Below are 15,036 nucleotides of genomic sequence, written 5' to 3'. Positions count from 1 at the left end.
GCTTTGGTATCAGGATGATGGCTGAGTGATTTTGTCACCACCAGGCCCGCCCTAAAAGAGCTCCTGAAGGAAGCACTAAACATGGAAAGGAACAACCGGTACCAGCCACTGCAAAAACATGACAAATTGTAAAGACCATCGAGGCTAGGAAGAAACTGCATCAACTAATGAGCAAAATAACCAACTAACATCATAATGACAGGATCAGATTCACACATAACAATATTAACGTTAAATGTAAATGGGCTAAATGCTCCAATTAAAAGACACAGACTGGCAAACTGGATAAGGAGTCAGGACCCATCAGTGTGCTGTATTCAGGAAACCCATCTCACGTGCAGAGACACACATAGACTCAAAATAAAGGGATGGAGGAAGATCTATCAAGCAAATAGAAAACAAAAAAAGGCAGGGGTTGCAATCCTAGTCTCTGACAAAATAGACTTTAAACCAACAAAGATCAAAAGAGACAAAGAAGGCCATTACATAATGGTAAAGGGATCAATTCAACAAGAAGAGCTAACTATCCTAAATATATATGCACCCAACACAGGAGCACCCAGATTCATAAAGCAAGTCCTGAGTGACCTACAAAGGGACTTAAACTCCCACACAATAATAATGGGAGATTTTAACACCCCACTGTCAACATTAGACAGATCATCTAGACAGAAAGTTAACAAGGATATCCAGGAATTGAACTCAGCTCTAAACAAAGTGGACCTAATAGACATCTACAGAACTCTCCACCCCAAATCAACAGAATATACATTTTTTTCAGCACCACACCACACCTATTCCAAAATTGACCACATAGTTGGAAGTAAAGCTCTCCTCAGCAAATGTAAAAGAACAGAAATTATAACAAACTGTCTCTCAGACCACAGTGCAATCAAACTAGAACTCAGGATTAAGAAACTCACTCAAAACCGCTCAACTACATGGAAACTGAACAACCTGCTCCTGAATGACTATTGGGTACATAATGAAATGAAGGCAGAAATAAAGATGTTCTTTGAAACCAACGAGAACAAAGACACAACCTACCAGAATCTCTGGGACACATTCAAAGCAGTGTGTAGAGGGATTTATAGCACTAAATGCCCACAAGAGAAAACAGGAAAGATCCAAAATTGACACCCTAACATCACAATTAAAAGAACTAGAAAAGCAAGAGCAAACACATTCAAAAGCTAGCAGAAGGCTAGAAATCACTAAAATCAGAGCAGAACTGAAGGAAATAGAGACACAAAAAACCCTTCAAAAAATTAATGAATCCAGGAGCTGGTTTTTTGAGAAGATCAACAAAATTGATAGACCGCTAGCAAGACTAATAAAGAAGAAAAGAGAGAAGAATCAAATAGATGCAATAAAAAATGAAAAAGGGGATATCACCACCGATCCCACAGAAATACAATCTACCATCAGAGAATACTACAAACACCTCTATGCAAATAAACTAGAAAATCTAGAAGAAATGGATAAATTCCTCGACAAATACACCCTCCCAAGACTAAATCAGGAAGAAGTTGAATTTCTGAATAGACCAATAACAGGTTCTGAAATTGTGGCAATAATCAATAGCTTACCAACCAAAAAGAGTCCAGGACCTGATGGATTCACAGCTGAATTCTACCAGAGGTACAAGGAGGAACTGGTACCATTCCTTCTGAAACTATTCCAATCGATAGAAAAAGAGGGAATCCTCCCTAACACATTTTATGAAGCCAGCATCATCCTAATTTTTGTATAAGGTGTAAGGAAGGGATCCAGTTTCAGCTTTCTACATATGGCTAGCCAGTTTTCCCAGTACCATTTATTAAATAGGGAATCCTTTCCCCATTTCTTGTTTTTGTCAGGTTTGTCAAAGATCAGATGATTGTAGATATGCAGCATTATTTCTGAGGGCTCTGTTCTGTTCCATTGGTCTATATCTCTGTTTTGGTACCAGTATCATGCTGTTTGGTTACTGTAGCCTTGTAGTATAGTTTGAAGTCAGGTAGCATGATGCCTCCAGCTTTGTTCTTTTGGCTTAGGATTGACTTGGCAATACGGGCTCTTTTTTGGTTCCGTATGAACTTTAAAGTAGTTTTTTTCCAATTCTGTGAAGAAAGTCATTTGTAGCTTGATGGGGATGGCATTGAATCTATAAATTACCTTGGGCAGTATGGCCATTTTCACGATATTGATTCTTCCTACCCATGAGCATGGAATGTTCTTCCATTTGTTTATATCCTCTTTTATTTCATTGAGCAGTGGTCACTGGCCGTCAGAGAAATGCAAATCAAAACCACAATGAGATACCATCTCATACCAGTTAGAATGGCCATCATTAAAAAGTCAGGAAACAACAGGTGCTGGAGAGGATGTGGAGAAATAGGAACACTTTTACACTGCTGGTGGGACTGTAAACTAGATCAACCATTGTGGAAGTCAGTGTGGCGATTCCTCAGGGATCTAGAACTAGAAATACCATTTGACCCAGCCATCCCATTACTGGGTATATACCCAAAGGACTATAAATCATGCTGCTATAAAGACACATGCACACATATGTTTATTGCGGCACTATTCACAATAGCAAAGAGTTGGACCCAACCCAAATGTCCAACAACGATAGACTGGATTAAGAAAATGTGGCACATATACACCATGGAATACTATGCAGCCATAAAAAATGATGAGTTCATGTCCTTTGTAGGGACATGGATGAAGCTGGAAACCATCATTCTCAGCCAACTATCCCAAGGACAAAAAACCAAACACCGCATGTTCTCACTCATAGGTGGGAATTGAACAATGAGAACTCATGGACACAGGAAGGGGAACATCACACTCCGGGGCCTGTTGTGGGATGGGGAGAGGGGGCAGGGATAGCATTTGGAGATATACCTAATGTTAAATGACGAGTTACTGGGTGCAGCACACCAACATGGCACATGTATACATATGTAACTAACCTGCAGGTTGTGCACATATACCCTAAAACTTAAAGTATAATAAAAAAAAATTTCCCAACATAAAAAAAAGAATAGTGTGAGAAGAAAGAACAGCTTTTGCAAAGACCCTAAGGCAGGGAAAAGCTTGAGTTGTTCATGAACCAGATAGAAAAGATAGTGGCTGGAGTGAGCAAGGAGTGAATGGTGGAGGGTAAGGTGAGATCTGTCAACAGAAGCCAGATCATAAAAATATTTGTGCTTAACAGACAACACTGAAATGGCATGGATTTTATTTTATGTGACATAAGTAGCCACTGCAGGGCTTTAGGCATGAGAGTTTCTGAACAAAGAACAAAGGTCACGTTTCATTTCTTCGATCTCAATGTCTCTAATTAATCCTATGTTTGATAGGAATTAATTTAATTATAAAATATAAAGAACGTAATTGCTTGACATAATTCCTCAAAATTTAAATTTTTTGATACTTTTCTGTAAAATAGTAGTTCTCAGCTGGGGGCAATTTTACCTCCCCAGTGACATTTGGCAGTATCCAGAGACATTTTTGGTTAACCCAATTGCATGGTTCTACTGGCATCTAGTGGGTATAGACCAAGGATGCTTTCAAACAATGCACAGCCACTACCATAAAAATATCTTATTTACCCCAACTTTTAATAGCACCAAGGTTGAGAAACCCTGCTTATTATAAAGGAACTTACACAATAGAATTAGAAGGATGGTGACAACATTTTTGTTTCATATATAAGAAATGATTTGCATTTCACTTGATGCTGGTCTTGTTATTTAATGAATGTTCTGATACCTCCCCTGTAAACAAATACATAAATATATAAATAGAAATAGAACAGAAGCCAAACAATTCATTCTTGATACTACTGACTAAAATGTCCTCCTAAAATTCATATGTTGAATCCTAATCCCCAATGTGACTATATCTGGAGATAGGGTCTTTAGGAGGTAACTAAAGTTAAAAGAGGTCATAAGGGTGGGACTCTGATCTGATAGGACTATGACCATAGAAGAAGAGGAAGAGAGGGAGAGAATGACATCACTCTCTCTCTCTCCCCATCAAATGAGAATGCAGTGAGAAGGTGGCCATCTGCAAGCCAGGAGGAGAGCCCTCACCAGAATCTGAACGCCTCTGGGCTTTGATCTCAGACTTTCCAGCCTCCAGAGCTGTGAGAAAATAAATTCTAGTGGAAAAACCACCAGGACTATGGTATTTTGTTAGGGCAGTCCAAGAAGAATAACACACTTGAATACGAGCTTTCCAGACAGTGATCAACGCAGAGGGAAAAGGGAGAACTTCAGGAATTAACACTAACCCCTGTGATTTATTTCAAAGTCATAGTGACTCTCAACTCAACGGTTATCAAAACTATTAAATTCAATTGGATGGACAATCAAGAAATATATTTCCGAACTTTGCCCTGGGATAGAAAATCTACAGTGTTCCAACAACCTTATTACCAACAGCACCCTTCTGAAATCAGTTATCCAGTAGATGACTAGGGAAATACTCAAACATATGGTTGTATTAAATAAAGTAGCAGTTACGCTATGTATATTTCCATTTTAGAACAACCACATTTATAGTGTGAGATTTATTCTCTAAATGAAATTTATCATCATTTCATCCTGAGACATTTTTCCTGAAGATGTAAAAGTATTTTATGTTTCAGCAATTGGCAATTTTATTCTTCATAATTAATAACACAATTGCTGTGTATTTCTTATTTTATATGCATTACAAGAGTTTTGACAGTTGGAAGAATTTGCAAAATGTGTTATGTTGTGTTGCTTAATACCTTATTAGGGAAACTGACTTGTCTCCAAGGCAGTTCTGTTTGCTATATTACAATGAGGCAGTAAGTTACTTTGACAGGGAAACAGGAAAAGGAAGGCTACACTTATAAATATAAATAAGAGCCCAGACAAAAGAGAATTTTAAATTATTCCATAACTTACATGATGATTGAGAATCCTGATCATCATAAACATAAAGCTCAAACACAAGGCGATTTTCTTTTTCCTCTGATATCCTTATGAACGTAATCAAGAATTTGATACAGTCTTTGCTAGCCAGTATTATAAACACTGATAATGTTTATGAATACATATGGCTCATTTCCATTTTTAGCATTTACATATCCCTAAAAATAAATGCCCTGCAATTCTGCTCAACTTACATATTTTTAACAGTCTACCAGAACCTGTTCTCTTCTGCAAGAATAACAAAACAAGCTTATTTCATGATTATGTGTAATTATTCTTGTGTAAAATATTTATAAAATTGATGTACTACGTGACTATCTTCTTCAACATGCAATCTAAGAACATAAGGAGGGTGAGGGCAGCAAGATGTTGCTCAAGATGGAGATTTGTTATTAAATTGAAAGATTAGAAAAGCAAATAATTTTCATGCCAAGAGAAACAAAACCTTCTACTTTCCTGATAAATTGTTACAGTTTTAAAGTTAACCAATTTTCTTTTGTGAGTGTCCCATGCAATATTTATTTAACCATCTTTACCTTGAAAAAGTATCTTTCCTTTCTGCTTTTCCTCTTCTCTCAGAAAGAAAGGAAAGAAAAAAAGAGAAAGAAAGAGAGTGAGTAGGGGAGAAGGAGGATGAGGAGGTGAAGAAAAAAAGAAAAGAAAAGTAGGAGAAAGTAGAGGAAAGAAAAGAAAGGGAAAAACTTGGAACACAGGAAGAGCTTGGGCAGTTTAGAACTCATTAAAACATACAACACCGCCCCCCCACCCCACCCCCCCACACACACACACACAGAACTAGGTTTGAGCTTTTTTCAAGAGCAAGGGAAAAAAATAGGGAATCATAAAGTCAAATTGCAGTAATGACCATTATACCATATTGTTTGTCCATTTTCACAGCCCCTTAAAACAAAGATTATATTAGTCATAATCAGACTTGTGCCCTTCTGGGCCAATCTGCTTGGGGAACTGATAAACCAGGCGTGAGCACTCAGCTTCAGGTAGTTTGGAAAGTATAGTAAGATCTAGGAGCATACCCATAGCTGCTTTTGAAAGTCTTACGCTGCTGCACAATATGTCATTTTTTAAAGATAAAGAAATAATACCTTCCAGCAATCATCTTTCATCAGTCATTTGGGGCTCAGTAGAAATTAGGTTCAAGTTGCCAGGGCCTGGTGTGAATATTCCTTTGTAAACATACCTGGGCTTCATGCTGCTTAGCTATGTGGCTACTTGCATGATTTATAGCCTCAACACTTGGCCCAGGATCCTAGAAAATCTACGCCCAACTCTACATTTCACCCTTTCACTTGGCTGAACATGTACTTTAAAGAGATAATCTTAATGATTTTATGTTTCCACTTTCTTTAAATTGCTTTTTTGTTTAAAGAAATATTTAGTGAAAAAGAAATGACTTTATTCTCTTCTCTGTATTTTGAACCTTACTCTTCTTTTCTTAATCCCCAAATCAGGCAAAAAGAAAAAAAAATCATTTCTTTATGTCACATATTGCTTCTTTTAATCACACCTTAATTTTTTATCTTCATATTATGGCGTCCCTTAGCAAACAATGTATGTCTTTGTATTGAAAATTATATTTCTCCTAACATCCCATGTAATCAAATAATTTGTTCTTTTTATAAGTAAAAGTACTAGAGGCCATTGCCAAACCATTAAGAATTAAAAGAGGAAGTTAGCCAGGTGCAGTGGCTCACACCTGCAATTTCAGCACTTTGGGAGCTGAGGTGGGCAAATCGCTTGAGAACAAGAGTTCAAGACCAGCCCAGGCAACATGGCGAAGCCTCATCTCTACAAAAATACAAAAAAACAACAAAAAAAAATTAGCCAGGTGTGGTGGCATGTGCCTGTAGTTCCAGCTACCTGGGAGGCTGAGGCCAGCGGATAAATTGAGCCCTGGAGGTCAAGTCTGAAGTGAGCTAAGAGGACAGCAATGCACCCCAGCCTGGGCGACAGAGTGAGACTTTGTCTCATAATAAAATAAAATAAAAATAAAGGAGGAAGTTGCAATTTTGTAGGACAAATACATCTAGAGATCTAAAGTACAGCACGAGGAATACAGTTAATAATATACTGTATATTGAAAATTTTCTAAGAAAGTAGGTTTTAGGTGCACTTACTATACGCAAAAAAGATAACTCTGTGAGAAGACAATTACATGAATTGGCTTGACTACAGTAATCATTTCACTATGTATCTGCAAATAAAAATATCATGTTGCATCCCTTACATATAACAATAAAAAAGAACTACAGGAGGAGCTCCAAAAATGTATCCATAAAGTAAAATGTGTTTAAAATTTAGGTACTGCTAAAATGTACATATATATTATATACATCAAATACATATAACATGTAATTATGCATATTATTATTACATATAATAAACATATATAATTATATATTACATACATATAATATGTATTATATATTAATTTTATTATTGATTACCTTGATTATTTTACAATTCCAAGTGTGGTGAGGAATACTGGCAAAATAATGACATATCACTGACAGCTTTCACCTACCATCCAATTTGTAGTCAATGCCATTGCACGGCCTCTGCCCCTCTCACCTTAAAGGAAATGTCCTGGTGCTTATTATTGCTTTAATTCCATCTTACGAAACCACCTGATAAAATGTTGAATAAGTCAAATGAATGTACCTCTACTGGCAGAACTCCTGGTATTCCCAAGATAATAGTAAAAAAGATATAGTAATCAATAAGAACTCTACATCTTCTCAACTAAACTATATCATTTGAACATCCATTTACTCCATCAACAAATGTAATGCGGAATTGAGTTACCAAAAGATATTTACACATTATAGACTCTTGTTCTTTTACACTTTTAATGAGACAGGTAAAATAAATTAGTATTATGCATCTATCAATATATAAACACCCATGACTAAGTATGAATATTGATAGAAGAAAATGAAGTCCATTATTCCTTTAATCTTGATTTTTTCTTAAGATATAAAAAGTGCTAAACCACCTTAAAGATAAATATAATATGCAACAAGATACAAACTGTGACACTTTATCTGGTTATCTGCCACCATGACACCTTTTATGAAGATAGAAGCAAAAATAGCAGCATTGGCAAAATCAAGTTTCCTAAAACACCACCCCTGAAAAAAAAAACAAACAAAAACAAAAAAGCTTTCTCATTTTTCTTTTTCCAGGGAATGAAAATATCACCATTGTGGCATGTTTCTGCAGGACTGCAAGTAAGTGGCAAATCCAGTTCTAAAAACACAACTCTGTTTCAGAACAACTGCTCATTTCGCATCCTTCTGAACAAAGAATGGCACATGATATGATTTCTTTCCACTTCACCTGCTTGTCCCTTTGAAGAGTTGCTCTTGACATTCCGTGACAAATCACCTTCCTTAAGGCTTTTAAGTCAAATATCACCGATTGCAGACAAGATTTAAGTCCTGTGCAAGAGTGTCACTCTACCAAGCCAAAAATGTGCTTTCCAGGAATCCTCACAGCCTTCCTGAAACCTGAGCCCTGTGCAGCTGGCTTCCTGGAAGGAGGCCCTTAAAATAGACAGAAAATAACTTTGTTTCCCCATCTCACAAAACAACTCACTACAGTCTGTAAACTAGATTAATAGGAATTTTCTCATGTGGGGAAAATACATATTAAAATATGGATTTACTATATGCTAATTGTTTTCCTTTGTAGAAAATGAATTAAGATTAGTTAAAATTATAGAATCCTAACACTATTTTTGGATAATCAATGTGAAATAAAAAAATCAAGGCAAATATATACTTTGAGAAAATAGAGATATATCAGACATCTTTTTTGCATACACATGGTGGTGGAAATGAAAGAAGTGCTAGAATCTAAACTTTTTTCTCTACTTGCAAATATGGAAGTAGAGAAAAACTAGCAAGTATACAAGCAGTCAGTGATATAAATATAGTCTTTCTAAGGTTTTTGTTGTCATTTTTAACAACTTCCCTCATATTCTTCACAGTATGTGGGGCAACTGACCTGGTGCCTAAACAATTTCCATAAAAATATCCAATAATCAGTCTAGCGATTTCTTGGCAACGTACCACAGATGGCTTACACAATTTTGTGGGTTTAGAAAAACGAGCCAACTGAATATTTTAGGTACAAATAGACATTCACAAAGAAAGCCAACAAGGTCTTCAGAAACAACAAATAGAAGTTTCTGCCTAGAGTTTGTTGACCCTGCCCTCTAAGTAGGCAAGCCTAAGAAAACATTTGTATGAATGAGAGTTCCTGGTTTCTGCACGCTTCTCACACGTACTGCCTGGCTCAATCATCTGTTATAACTTTCCCAAACCAATCTCTCTCTTTTTTTTATGTGGAAAAGAGGCAATCCCTAAGGAAATATACAAAAATGAGGTGTTTTATGGGTGCAGTCGGTATGTAACGGATGGCTTATGGCAACCATCTGAAATGAAGCAATTTTGCATTTTCTAAGTCCATTTACTATACCCCTGCTATACTGTGGAGACATAGCCAAGATCCTAAATGTTTAACTGTGTCCGGAAGACACTATGAGATGAACTTTTTATAAAGTAATAAGTTTCCCTGGGCGTATCTCTTGCTTCCAGGTAACCATAACTATGATGGTCATTAATACAGTTTGATGGAAATGCCCTGAATGTCTTGGTTGCAATTAAAATAAATAAGAGGATGCCAGGAGTTACGTATAACCCTCCTTACCCTCTAGGGCAAACCAATATCAAGCTTTGCCCGAAGTACTTTTCATTATATGTACCTCAGTCTTTGGAAGGATAATTATGTAGAATAAAGATGGTTTTTAAAAAAGCAACTAGTATTGGCAAAATATCAAGATTTTATATATATTTAATAGTAGACAGACTTAGCTACATTAAAATAATAAAATGTGATTTTAATAATATCCTGGATGGTTGTCTTACCTCTGAGAACTTCACTATATTATTATTAAATTAATCTTCCTAATGCTTAGGATATACCGCCTCCTCCTTGAAATCCTTTTAACGCATCCTTACTAGACACTAAATAGATTCCAATATCCTTTCCTAGAATTGGAGATTTGACAAGTCTACCCTACCGAACTATCTAACTTTAACTCCCACTGCTACAATGGATAAATCCTCTCAGTCAAATTCTTCTACATATTGCTGCAAGAACAAGATGTCAACATTCCCTTAGGAACTTTGCTTACACCATTCTTTCTGCCTGTTCACTCCTCTCTTCTGCATTGAGAAGGGTCACTATTTCTTCAAGCCTCCCACAGATGGTGTCAGAATTTGGTGATGCTAATGATATCAGCTTTTTAACACACACAGCTATTCTTCTTACTATCTACCAGTTGTTGTGCTTAGAATGCCTTGACTATATCAGAATTTTCAATCTCATTATGAAGACATCAAATTCACAAAAATCATTTCATTCACTCAGTCCACATATATTTACCAAGTGCCTATAATGTGGAAACGGTGTTGACATGGGCCTTATCCTTCTAAAGCGATTTCTGGCGGATGGATGGGGGCAAAAGCTAAACTATGAGGCATGTATTATAATGATTCAGTTTCAAAAATGGACAAAGCGAAGCTCAGGAAAGAGAAGTAACTTATCTAACTCTACACATTAAGCACAGTTGAACGTCACTTTCCAATTTATTCATGGGCTCTTACTCCTTTGTCTAACTCGATTATCTAAATTTTTATGGTATGTATGCATGCAACTTTCATTCAGCACTGACTATATTTTGATTTGCATTGAAATTTAAATTATATGTGAATACTTCCTTCCCAAATAAAGTATTAAAACAGATATATAGACCAATGGAACATAATAGAGGCCCCAAAAATAACACCACACATATACAACCATCTGATCTTTGACAAACCTGACAAAAACAAGAAATGGGGAATGGATTACTGATTTAATAAATTGTGTTGGGAAAACTGGGAGAAATATGCAGAAAACTGAAGCTGGACCCCTTCCTTACACCTTACACAAAAATTAACTCAAGATGGAGTAAAGACTTAAATGTAAGACCTAAAACCATAAAAACCCCAGGAGAAAACCTAGGCAATACCATTCAGGACATAGGCATGAGCAAAGAATTCATGACTAAAACACCAAAAGCAATGGCAACAAAGGCCAAAATTAACAAACGGGATCTAATTAAAGTAAAGAGCTTCTGCACAGCAAAAGGAACTACCTTCAGAGTGAACAGGCAACCTACAGAATGGCATAAAATTTTTGCAATCTATCCATCTGACAAAGGGCTAATATCCAGAATCTACAAGGACCTTAAACAAATTTGCAAGAAAAAAACAACCCCATCAAAAAATGGACAAAGGATATGAACAGACACTTCTCAAAAGAAGACATTTATGCAGCCAACAAACATATGAAGAAAAGCTCATCATCACTGGTCATTAGAGAAATGCAAATCAAAACCACAATGAGATAACATCTCACACCAGTTAGAATGACAATCATTAAAAAGTCAGGAAACAACAGATGCTGGAGAGGATGTGGAGAAATAGGAACACTTTTACACTGTTGATGGGCGTGTAAATTAGCTCAATCATTGTGGAAGACAGTGTGGTGACTCCTCAAGGATCTAGAACCAGAAATACCATCTGACCCAGCAATCCCACTACTGGGTACATACCCAAAGGATTATAAATCATTCTACTACAAAGACACATGCACATGTATGTTGATTGCAGCACTGTTCACAATAGCAAAGACTTGGAACCAATCCAAATGTCCATCAGTGATAGACTGGATAAAGAAAATGTGGCACATATACACCATGAAATACCATGCAGCCATACAAAAGGATGAGATCATGTCCTTTGCAGGGGCATGGATGAAGCTGGAAACTATCATTCTCAGTAAACTAACACAAGAACAGAAAACCAAACACCGCATGTTCTCACAAATAAGTGGGAGCTGAACAATGAGAACACATGGACACAGGTAGGGGAACATTACACACTGGGGCCTGTTGCGGGGTGGGGGCTAGGGGAGGGATAGCATTAGGAGAAATACTTAATGTAGATGATGGTTTGATGGGTGCAGCCAACCACCATGGCACTTGTATACCTATGTAACAAACTGGCACGTTCTGCACATGTATCCCAGAACGTAAAGTATAATAATAAAAAAAAATTCTTGCCTGAATCAATTATCATCACAACAATGGACAAATGGTAATTTTCTAACTTTGTTTTATTTACTGCTCTATCTAGAACAGGGAACAAAGGAGGCAGCCATCAAACATTTGCTGAAAAACTGGATGAACACTTTCCTTATCTGCCATGGTGTTTAAATAGCAAACTAGCCCATTCTTATATCACAAAGGGGAGTAATATACCATGGAATTTAGTCATCCATGTGTGATAACCTAGAGATAATCTTCTACCAGGGAGCCACCAGTGATATGGAAATTGCTTTTTGTTTTAGAATATACATGTTATGTGGATTATCATCATCATCCTTGAAAAAAAGTATTTATTTCTCAGCATTCACCAAAGCAGTAGCAAAAGTTTTTGATGAGCTTGTAAAAGACAACCAAATTCAATGTAATTGTCAGATCTGTAAGAGTATTAATTTGTTGCTTAAAGTTTTTGCTTATTTAAAAAAATAGGTAATTTTTTTAACTATTCAAACAACGGTTTACACCAAATAGTTCCCAAACGAAAAGTTATGAGGACTACATTTCTGAGTTAAAATGAGCTAGCACACTTATTTCTAGCTAGCGCCTGATCAAATTCACAAAGAACAGACACAATATGCCTAGATTCTGATTTCTTGTTGCTTATACTGACAACCATCTCCATTCTGCCACCTAGACTCACTTTATAGATAAAAGAAAAACATTTTCCTTTTTCATTTTCTTTCTCCTAGTTGCCCTTTTTCTCTCATTTTCTATTTTTGAATTCTTTTAGGGAATGGAGTTTTCTATATTCAATCTACAATGCTCTATATTTTCATCAATTTTGGTTCAACGATATACAAATCTGAAAACTAATAACTGCAGCCTGTCAGAAGGCATTTCTATAATAAGGCAGAAATGTCTAGGGTTCATTTTTATGGGATGTATCATAATGAATTTTTTAGCATATATGTTTTCATTGTTAGCATCAAAGTCTATGATTTTCATAAGCATTTTTGGACATGGCATATCCACAGGTGAAATTTTGATAACATTCTTTATTATGTTCTTAGCAATTGCAGAACTCAATTATTTCAAATCTGTTCAATTAATGTTCAATTGCTTTTTCACGCTGGTCAGCCAGTCTTTTAAGCTCTTTGCAGAAATAATAGGAGCTTAAACCACATAATGTTTGGTGTTTGAGGAGGGGGGATTCTTTGAAAGGCTCAATTCTCTAAGCAAAGTATTTCTGAAAACTGTTTTCATTTTCTTGATGATAATCCATCAATTTGTACAGTCTTTAAAATAATATAAAGCCATTAAGCCATGGGGTTTCAAGCCTTACTTACCACTGGAAGTGAGCTTAAGTCCTGTTTGGAAGACTGTAAAAATATTTTTACAAAGAAAAATTAATAACCTCAAGCATTTGGATAAGGGCAAAATAATCTACATGCTCTAATGTTTTGCTTTGCTTGGAAAGCCTTCAAAATGCCAAAAAAGGAAACAATAAGTATCCCAAAGATACCTTGAAAGAAAAATTCTAGAAATAAAATCTTTTCCCTTAACTTATATATTCATTTACAGTAAAAATAATTTCCAAAGAATCGGACTCAACATGGACTGTCTGAGCACGGGATTCCAGAGAAAACTTCTTGATTTGATAATTATAGGAACAGAAGCTACAAAATATACACTATGATAATCTTATTAACATTAAGATATTTCAACTAAAGTTTGAGGGAAGTAATAATCACAAAGCCTCTAGAATAGAGGCAGAAGTCAGCAAACTACAGTCCTGGATCAAATCCAGCTGGGGGCCTGCTACGGAATGATGTATACATTTTCAAAGGGTTGAAAAAGGAAAGAAGGAAGGAAGGAAGGAAGGAAGGAAGGAAGGAAGGAAGGAAGGAAGCAAGGAAGGAAGGGAGAAAGGAGGGGGAAAGAAAGGAGGGAGGGAGGAAGAGAAGAAGGAAAGGAGAGAAAGGAGGGGAAACGTGCAAGAGATCCTGTATGCAGCCAGCAAAACCTAAAATATCTTATTTGTATTTTATAGAAAAAAAATTTCTTGTCTATATTTTGAAGCACAGTCTGAAATTCAAACTTAGAATTTCTTTTTCCTCTATCAGGAAAAAAGCAAACTAATACATAGAGAACTAGAACCAAAGTACTACAACTACCACAAAAAGTATCCAGGAATATGCATGAAATACAGTGATGTGTGGGAGCTGGCTTATATTAGCTTGTAAGAACCCATGATTAAATTTTCAGAAATTTTGTGAGTTAGCTGGTAAACCGTTGATGGTTTGAAGTCAGTCATTTGCAGGAGTTTTGACACTATGGAAATTAGCAAGCACTACAAATAGGGCTTTAGGGATTTTATTTGTTTGACAGCACACCAGTAACCTCATGTATTCTTTACCATAATTTTATAATCTTACTTTATAGTAAGATTTCTGTAAAAAATCTTAGCACTGAAGTTATCCTGCTCAACCCTCTATATATTCCCAATGAAGTGGCTGTTTGCCCTTTTGTGTATATTTCTTTTTACTGTGAACTTGATTTTCGCAAGGTAGCCCATTCAATGTGGGACTTGTGTAACAACCACCATGGACTTTTATTTGTATACTATAGTTGACTGCAAGCCATCCTGCTACCAAATAAAAAACCTAGAAAAAATATAACAAACAGTCATTTAAAATCATACCCATATATATTTATTTTGTGTATGCCTTTGGGTCTCCTAAGGAACAAAAACTAAAAGAAAACTGGAAACCAGAGGCTCTGGTTTAGGAACTGATTCCATAGAAGCTGTTTGGAGTATTACTGTTCTCATAACCAAAGGGCTTAGGATTTAAAGGTGCTGAGATTACAGAAGAGAATACAGAAACTAAAAGTATAAAACTCCTAGAA

At 36.1% G+C, this 15,036-nt stretch overlaps 1 long non-coding RNA gene across 5 annotated transcripts in view; it reads right to left on the bottom strand.

Moving 5' to 3' along the window:
- Window positions 1–15,036, bottom strand: part of LOC131383683 (uncharacterized) — a 410,805-nt gene that overhangs the window by 286,511 nt on the left and 109,258 nt on the right. The window contains exon 3 of one of the 5 annotated variants that reach the window (XR_009213892.1): window positions 3,729–3,767. The exons of the other annotated variants lie outside the window; for them this stretch is intronic. This is a non-coding gene — a long non-coding RNA (uncharacterized LOC131383683). Of the gene's footprint in view, window positions 1–3,728; window positions 3,768–15,036 lie in introns of those variants that run through there. 5 annotated transcript variants of the gene reach the window in all.

The sequence above is a fragment of the Hylobates moloch genome, unplaced genomic scaffold (genome assembly GCF_009828535.3).
Source record: "Hylobates moloch isolate HMO894 unplaced genomic scaffold, HMol_V3 SCAFFOLD_6, whole genome shotgun sequence".
In the NCBI taxonomy this organism is placed as follows: domain Eukaryota; kingdom Metazoa; phylum Chordata; class Mammalia; order Primates; family Hylobatidae; genus Hylobates; species Hylobates moloch.
The sequence above is the reverse complement of the archived record's forward strand: the minus strand, read 5'-3'. Positions and strand labels throughout refer to the sequence as shown.